We start from the raw sequence: 8,457 nt of genomic DNA, 5'->3' as shown, positions 1-8,457 counted from the left end.
AGTTACAGCTGTGCAGAAGAAAAGTGTGTGTGATAACGCCCAGCAAACCGCCAAGGTCATTAAACCCAGAGAGCTGGTCTTGTAGCCTTGAGGTCACCCTGTCTTCCTGTGTGTTGTCATATTTCAAAAGTTCTATACCTTCTCAGTGATTTCTCATGGGCAGTTTCTCCCGGCACTGACTCCTTCACTGCACAGATATCAACCTCAATCTCTCTACACAGTACAGACAACAAACTCCAACAACTCCTCACCTAGTTTACCCGCTCTTTTGTAGCACTCATCTTCTTATTGGACACAGCTGTGGCCTATTAAGGGCAGGCCTGTTCCTAATCTTTGGGGATTAGTACAGCTGCAACTCCTCAGGTGTGAGATTACCTTCTGCACTACCTTTATTTTCTTACATTCTATCCCTCCACACCTGTGTACAGACTGAGCAGAGTGTGGCAGCTGCAGTAAATGCTCCACGTGGGGCCATGGCCAAGCTTAGTCCTGGTGTCACAGAGACCACACTGTCTGCCCTTACCTAACAGTACCATGCCTGAAGTATTTACAATCATAGAATTGTAGAACATCCTGTGTTGAAAGGGATCCACAAGAATCATCAAGTCCAGCTCCTGACACTGCAGAGGACAGCCCCAAGAGTCACACCATGTGCCTGGGAGCAGTGTCCACACACTTAACTGAACTCTATCAGGCTGGTGCTGTGACCATTGCCCTGGGGAGCCTGCTCCAATGCCCAACCACCCTCTGGGTGAAGAACCTTTTTCTAATATCCAACCTAAATCTTCCCTGACACAACTTCAGGCCAATCCCTCAACCCACTCACTGGTCATGAGAGTGAAGAGATCAGTGCCTGACCTTCCCCTTCCCTCCACGAAGCAGTTGTAGGCTGCAGTGGGGTCTCCCCTCAGTCTCCTTCAGGCTGAACAGACCAAGTGACCTCAGCTGCTTCTCATAGAGTTCCCCTCGAGGCCCTTCATGATATTCATGGTCTTCCTTTAGATGCTCTCTAACAGCTTAATGTCTTTTTGATATTGTGATGCCCAAAACTGCACACAAGCTGCAAACAGCTCCAATAATTCGAAATGGCCTGCCTGCTTTAGCCATTGAGCCATAAGTAGAGCAAGAAAGGCCTCTCTAGAGCAAAAGACTCACTGAAGTTGTCATTGCCACCAGCCTTGGATTTCATCTGTTAATAAACTAGAACATTGCCCACCTTTGAAAGACAAGTTAGATAGTATACTCTAACTTTACCAAAAGCTTTCTATAATATATGACAGATCTGTATAAAGCAAAGATGTAGAGAAAATGTGAAAAGTTGAACATTGCTTATAATGATAGGATTGTCACCAGTCTCTGCTATATACAGAACAGGGTAGAAAACTTAAAGCAAATAATATTGTAGAAAGGAAATACAAAATTAAAGCAACCTGGAAGTCTTGCTTTTATAAGCAAGATCTAAAAAAGGTACATGTGTGATGGCCTAGCATGTTCTCTCTTGGACACTGGTTAAAATAAAGGTTAAGCCATGTGTTTGTAATCTACAAGGTTAGGAGAAGGGCCAGGTCTGGTCTCACATTTAAATTTTCTTACTTCTGTTACTGTCAGTCATCCAGTTTTACAGAAGATATCTAAAATAAATCACATTAATTTGTATGTCCTAATGTGCCTATTCCCTGACTAGAACGAAATAGCTGACATGTCAAATGCAAAGGTTCATACTTCTGCTATTAGTGTTGAAATTTTGGTGGAATAAATCCCACCCTGTCAATCTACAGGTGGACACCCAGGCAGCAGCAGAACTAGATCAGCACCGTTGGCAGTACTGTCTGTAACTTCTCTGCCACAGGTTCTGTCCCTCTCTCATTTAAATGAGATCAGTAAGCAGTTAAAAACACTTGAATTCTGTAAAGGAAATCAGGTTATCAGTTATACTCTCTCAAGAAGATCAGGATTAGGATTTTTGTGAGGAGTTGGCATTTTCCAGGGCATTACTTTATAATAATATGGGGATTTCTCTGTTTCCAGGCGAATATGCTGAGACCTGAGCACAAATTCCCTAGTAAGTTGTGAATCATATAACAAGCTAAGAAAAAACCTTTCTGGATTTGACTTTACCCTAGTAAGTGTAGAAGGCAAATTCTATGACCATGTGGTGGCAGAGTTCATTATTCTTCAGAGGGAAAGGAAGAAGTACAGAAAACCAGAGGATTTTGAGAGTAAAGGTTTAAATACAGATCTGCAGTTTTGAATCTCAGGGGAACCAAAACTAAAGAAAAATTATTTAAAGGGGACTTTCAGTTTCCTGGACAAAAGATATGAATGATCCTGGCTCAAGGGATCCAAATGTGAAATATAGAAGGAGGACAGGAACTACAGTAAAAGACAAAGGTATAGATTTTAAGTTAATTTCTGTCACAAGAAGAAAGCATACAGAAAATGGATAGAAAATTACATCAGTGAAGACAAATAAAAGGAATAAAATGGAAATACATGAACAGATACAAAATTATGCTATTAGCAAGGGGTATCATGGGTGATGTGAACTGATTCATCAGCACAATAGTGATGAGAAAGACTAAGAAAAACATTGCCCTGCTGTACAGAAAAGAGGAAGAGTTCTCAACAAATGATTCCGAGAAGGCTGAAATGTGATGTTATGGCTTTTTCTGTATCAGTCTTCTGAAAAGGTCAGCTCTGAACTGTTGTGTGGTACAATTAACACTTGTAAGAAAGGGGAAAGTAAAAAAATAGTTAGAATCCCTAAATCTGTCAGATCTTTTAAAATCATTTAAGCTAACTCAACTGCATTCTAGAATATTCAAAGAAATTACTATAGCAATAATGGGCACTTTGGCAACACGTAGAAGGGTTTAAAATTCCAGGCAATTTTAAATGATAAACATTTTGCCAGTCTTTATGAAAGGAATGATGGCAGGAATAAATAAAAGACAATGGGCTTAAATTGCAACAAAGAAGATTCAGATTGTATATGAGAAAAAGTTTTCTAAATTAAGTGAAGCAAGTGTGCAGTCTGCCTAGGAGTGACACAGAGATTTCATCACCAGAGTCCTTTACACTCAGGTTAACCAGACAGTTCTCAAGAATTATGCAGAATCCTTAATTCCCTCATTGTGCAGTGAATGGATGAGATTACATTTTTCTGCCTCTGCCAGGGCTTTTTTCCCCAAGTTCAGTGATAGTATGTGCTCATATCCTTAAAAAAAAAAAAAAGGCAAAAAAAAAAAGCACTGTGTTAATCACACTGCATATAGAGTTTTGTTCTTTTGCTGTTTTTTACTTCTATTTTTAGAGTGCAGAAAAAAAGAATTTTTTGACAAATTTACACTAAACTTCTTAGATTTTTTTTTTTACCTTCAGGAAATAAACCAACATTTTAATATTAGGATCAAGCGGGTCTTGAGATGTGCCATTATGCTACCCTGGTTGAAATATGTCTCAAATTAAATAAACTTTAAACCAGACCAAGATAGAACTGATCATGGACTGAGAAGTACTTACTTAATTAAAGTAGTGAAATCAGATATAACAATATCTTTACTGCTGCTGGAATGAAAAAAAAAAAAACTGGATGGAAAAATAGTCATCAAGAAAACCAGCTAAAAATAAACAGGAGGTTACTTTGAAGAACTTGGTCCTGCAAGGAATTAAGTACTTTGCTGGGAGTCTCTGTTCTGGCAGCTGTACCTTCTTCTGCTTGTGTTTGATATGCTGGTATGACTTGGAGACAAAGAGCATGAGGAAAGTACTGTTATTGTCCATTTTTTGCACAAAACACTGCTGAAAATTGAATGTAGTCCTTCAGGCGACATGCAGCAGGGACCATGCAGGAGCCCTGTGTGTCTGAATGAACTGCTGGCCTCCATGCCCAGGCTATTGCACTGCAGCCCTTGCCCAGAGGGGAGGAGATCCGGGCCTTTGCAGCTCCCTGGCAGACTGGGCATGCAAACACCAGGCCAAGGAAAGCTCCAGGAGGTGTGGCCTTCCTCCAGATAAGCCAGGTGGAGAATGCACCCGTTCCCCAGCCAGGCCACTCTCCAGCCTGCTGACCTCATGAACTGATAGCCCTACTCTTATCCTACTGCTTCTGCCAAATACTCACTTCCAAGGAATCTCTCATTTTCCAAGCCAGCAGTTCCCTAAGGAGCCTGAGCTGGAGATCAGTGCTACACCTTGTAGCACTCAGCACATGAGGGTTTTCTGACTAGAGTGGTGACACAATTCTCCTATTTCCTGGAGGAAAACTTACTTTTTTAATTGAAAGCAGAAGCTTAATCAGGACTGAGAAGATTAGGCATGCCATGAAGTGGGATAAGCTGGATGGAGAAAAGAAAAACACTTATTTAAACAAATTACTTGCTGGTTACAGGACCAGTCTTAATTTGTCCCATGGATGAATTCTAGGAGCAAAGAGGGTCTGGGTATGCAGAATAGTGAGGATGACAAAAAAAAAAGACTATATTGACTTAAGTGATTATTAACTAATAATCACTTTAAATAGTGATATATATTATAGTCATTAATATAAAATAATTATTTTTACTTGGATTAACCCACATATACCAAGAGGGAGAAATTTGTTTAAAATTATATTATACATGCTGGGGCAAGGCTTGCAAACTTAAATCCCAGTGTTAGCTGACTGTCTCTGACTGTCTTAACTGAGTTTTTAAATAATTTGGTCAGGATATAAAATTCTGAAGATAGAAGCTTTGTTACTGTTTCTGTTTACTGATAGATAGTACTTTTGTCCAGTGGAATTATCTCTGCTCTTAAAGGTTCAGCTGACTGGTATACCAGCAGTTCACATATTAAAGATTTTCAGCACATTAAGAATACTTAAAACCAGAATTGTTTCAATATTAAAAATGAAAAAAAAAAGAACTTTTGTAGCTAAATAGTGAAATATTATTTTATAATTTAAATGCCCAGGGAAAATATTTAATATTATAGCATGGAGATTTTTATAGCATTCATAAGACTTCAGTTCCATTGATTTCACACTGCCATCCCTGCAGGCAGAATATGGCTCGTGGAAGTGTTTCAGACTTCTTGAAAAGTGAAAAATCAATATATCAGTAGGTGCTGTTGATTGCAAATATAGCCCAGGCTTTTTGCAACCTCAAACCAGTTTTGAGTTTGAGGTGGTTTTGTTCTCACAATGAGAATATTAATAAGACCCTAAATGTGATTTTATTCACACACAACTAATATGCCTATTTTAAGTGTGACTGTTTTTAATAGAAAGTAGTTCTGCTGAAAATCTGATAGTTATCAGTTATTAGAAAAGTAAAGAAGTGGAAAGCATGCATTCCTTCAGTGTAAAAATGTAATATTGCAAAAAAACTCCAAACAAGTAGCAAAACATTGAATTTAAAAGTACTAAAGGCAGGTGCAGATTTAAAAAAACCCAGTTTCCTATTTTAAGCATGTATTTGCATCCATTTTGTGCTTTTCTGCAAGGCTCTTTTTTTTGTAAGTGGTCAGAACTTGACAGAAACAGCTGTCCAGCCTTCTTGCTAAAATAGACTGTTCCTCATGCACATCTGTGCTAGTGGTTCCCTCATTCTTACCTGCCTGTAGGGGCAGCTGAGCTTTATTGATTCTCTCTAGTAGAGGATAATGCCCACCAAACAGGCACAATACTGAATTCTGTATTCTTATGCACACACATGAAGTTATTAACATAATCAAGCTCAAAAATTTTAAATCACTTAGAGCAAAACCATGTTCCATTAATGGCATGGAAAATAAATATTATAGTCCAGTTAGGTGCAGAATTTTTTTTCTGAAGTTATTTCTATAAAGATATAAATAGAATAGTTCTGTTAGGGTAAAATAATCTCTACAGATGCAACTTTTCTTTCATATTGCAGAACAGTTCCTTTTTATAATATGTCTTCCTTTTGTAGTCTTCCTACATCACATCTCTTTTCAGTTCCCTGTATGCTATGTACTGGCACTGTTTTACTGTTTGTTCTAAGAAAAATATTTTGTAATGGCCAATTTCTCTTATTTCTCTAAGTAGGAGTTAATTTTGTTACACAGGCTGCTCTTCTTCCTTTCATTTGTCATGTATAATGCTTTAAATAGAAATTCTCATCTGCTCGCTAGAGTCTACCTCATCCCTCTCAGGCAGCAATATTCCTGGTTTATCAAGTCAGCAGGTCCAACTGGATTGTGCCTTAATGAGAAGGTTCTTAAGACTGCCTGCGTGCTCCAGGGAGCAGTACTGGCCATTCTTTCCTCTTTCACCACAAATTTAAACATCCTTGTGCTGAAGGAGATGCTGCCTTTCAGACCAGCTCTAAACCAAAACCCTGCAACATTAGAAGAGTCCTGGCACCCTCTGTAAAACTTTGGCCTTGCCCATAGTTTAATTGTGATCCTCCAGGTAAAGGTACACCAAAAGAATTCTCGCCATGTTTTCACTGGATGCTGTATTCTGGCTGTTCTCTGACACCCCATGGGGTACAACTCTCAGAAGTTAGAGTATTGAAGTATTGCAAAAAGAAATAAAATATTTACTCATGGGTGTCCTTAGTTACTCTTGACGGCCATTAGTGACAGTTTCAATGTTCCTACATTTGTTCCTTCCAATTTCTTTGTCTGGACTCCAAAAGAGCAGAACAACAGAAGGTAGCAGGTAATAGGCTTGTCATAACAAAACACTAAATATTTTGTAATTTATGCAGCTGAAGCTGTATAAAAAAAAGCTTTGCAAATTGTCCTTTTATAAGGAGAAAGCTTCCTACTAGAGATGTTTTTTCTCTATTGCTCCCCTAGAATGATTTATCTCCTGCCTCAAGAGCTGATTCAGGAGAGTACTGGAAAAAGAAATTAACTGGATGAGGTTTTATTGTAGAAACTTTTGAACCATTTTCCTGTTGTGTTTAAAATTGAGCATGTAAATAACGAAGTGGGTAAATTTTCAATCATTTTAAAAGCCATCTATTGCACTGTACTTCTATACAGATTGTAAAGTGTTTCACTACTCAAATCAAGGACAAAATACTGAGTTTGGAAGTAAGATTTTATTTAGTCTTCAAGTCCATGTCTTATCTTGGAACACTCTTGCACTGAGGCTATTGCATATAATTTTAAGATTTTTTTAATCTTACCAGCATTCAAAGGGATAAATACTGTGTCATATAACCTGTCTGCAGGACCTTCTCACCCTGAAGAAATCATTAGTATGACTCAAAATACACACAGATTTTGTTTATTAGGTGATTTTACAGTAATGTTTTATAACACACTTGCAATTTTAATTTAGTTCCCATTAAATAAAAAACATCCAATATCACCCATTAATACTAGCTCATGTATTTACTCTTCCTAAAGTTCTTTCCCATTATAACTGAGGCTCATCAGCCTAAATATCACATCATAAAAGGATATATAAATCCTACTTTCAGTCTTCTGTCCACATTAAAGGCTGAGCTGCAGTTATCTGGATATCATCACTCTTTTTAAGCAAACACCTGAGCAGCAAGCTGGCAGAAATTAGGAGGGAAGGACCAGCAGAAGTGATCAAGGCAACTGCAGACAAACAGACCTCCCTGTAACGGGTCAGTAGGCAGGCAGGTGTTCAGGATGAGGATCACAAGCTTACAGTCACCTGCTGAGCTACAGCAGCAGCACAGGTGCTCACTTTGCCTTGCTTAAACTGAAGTGATCAGCTGTCTTTTAGTGCCACTGGATATTATCCAGGTTAAATGTCTTTGTCCCTCATTCTCAGGTGCTTCAGATATTTTGAAGACATAGGCCTGGACAGAGAGCATATTCAGTGTGGACACTTGCCTTTTGTTAGTGAAGCTGGTTTAATGGTGCCCTTGGCAGTGTTTGGTTAACAGTTATCAATGACCTTAAAGGTCTTTTCCAACCAAAATGATTCTGTGGTTCTATAATCAGTCCTAAGATAGATTTTTGTCCCTTACACAATTAGGGCATTGCACAATTAGGGCATTGCACAGTTGCTTGCTCCTACAACATTTAATTTCTTTATTAATTACCTTGAGCTTTAGCCTTTGTTGCTGACTTTCTAAAGAGGAAAAGACCTTTAACATAATGAAAGGATCCATTAATTAATGAAGTAATTTATTTCACACAGGAAATGCCTTTTTTCTTCTCACCATTTCAGTGGGAAATGTTTTACTCCCTTAGACCATTTGCACAAAATATCATCACTTGGAGTAGGTGCAGTTTGCGCTTTCTTTGTCTGTGGCAAAGGCTTAAAATTGGCATAATCTCATTGCAAGCAAGAGCTCTGAAAACTTCATCTACATTTACAGATAGGGGAGAGACCCATCCTGTGGCTGTTGTAAGAATTTCTCGAACAAGGAGCTAATGTGATCCAGGAAAATATTTAGGATAAAAGTTATCTCTCTCTGTATATATCACTTCCCTCTTGTCTCAGCTTCAGCCTGGCATTCC

General features: G+C 38.4%; 1 protein-coding gene across 1 annotated transcript in view; it reads left to right on the top strand.

Annotated features, from left to right (window-relative positions):
* Nucleotides 1-8,457, top strand: part of KCNK13 (potassium two pore domain channel subfamily K member 13) — a 46,432-nt gene that overhangs the window by 4,430 nt on the left and 33,545 nt on the right. The window lies entirely within an intron of this gene.

This window comes from Geospiza fortis, unplaced genomic scaffold (genome assembly GCF_000277835.1).
Source record: "Geospiza fortis unplaced genomic scaffold, GeoFor_1.0 scaffold54, whole genome shotgun sequence".
Classification (NCBI taxonomy): domain Eukaryota; kingdom Metazoa; phylum Chordata; class Aves; order Passeriformes; family Thraupidae; genus Geospiza; species Geospiza fortis.
Note: the sequence above shows the minus strand (reverse complement) of the source record. Positions and strands in the feature narration are given on the sequence as shown.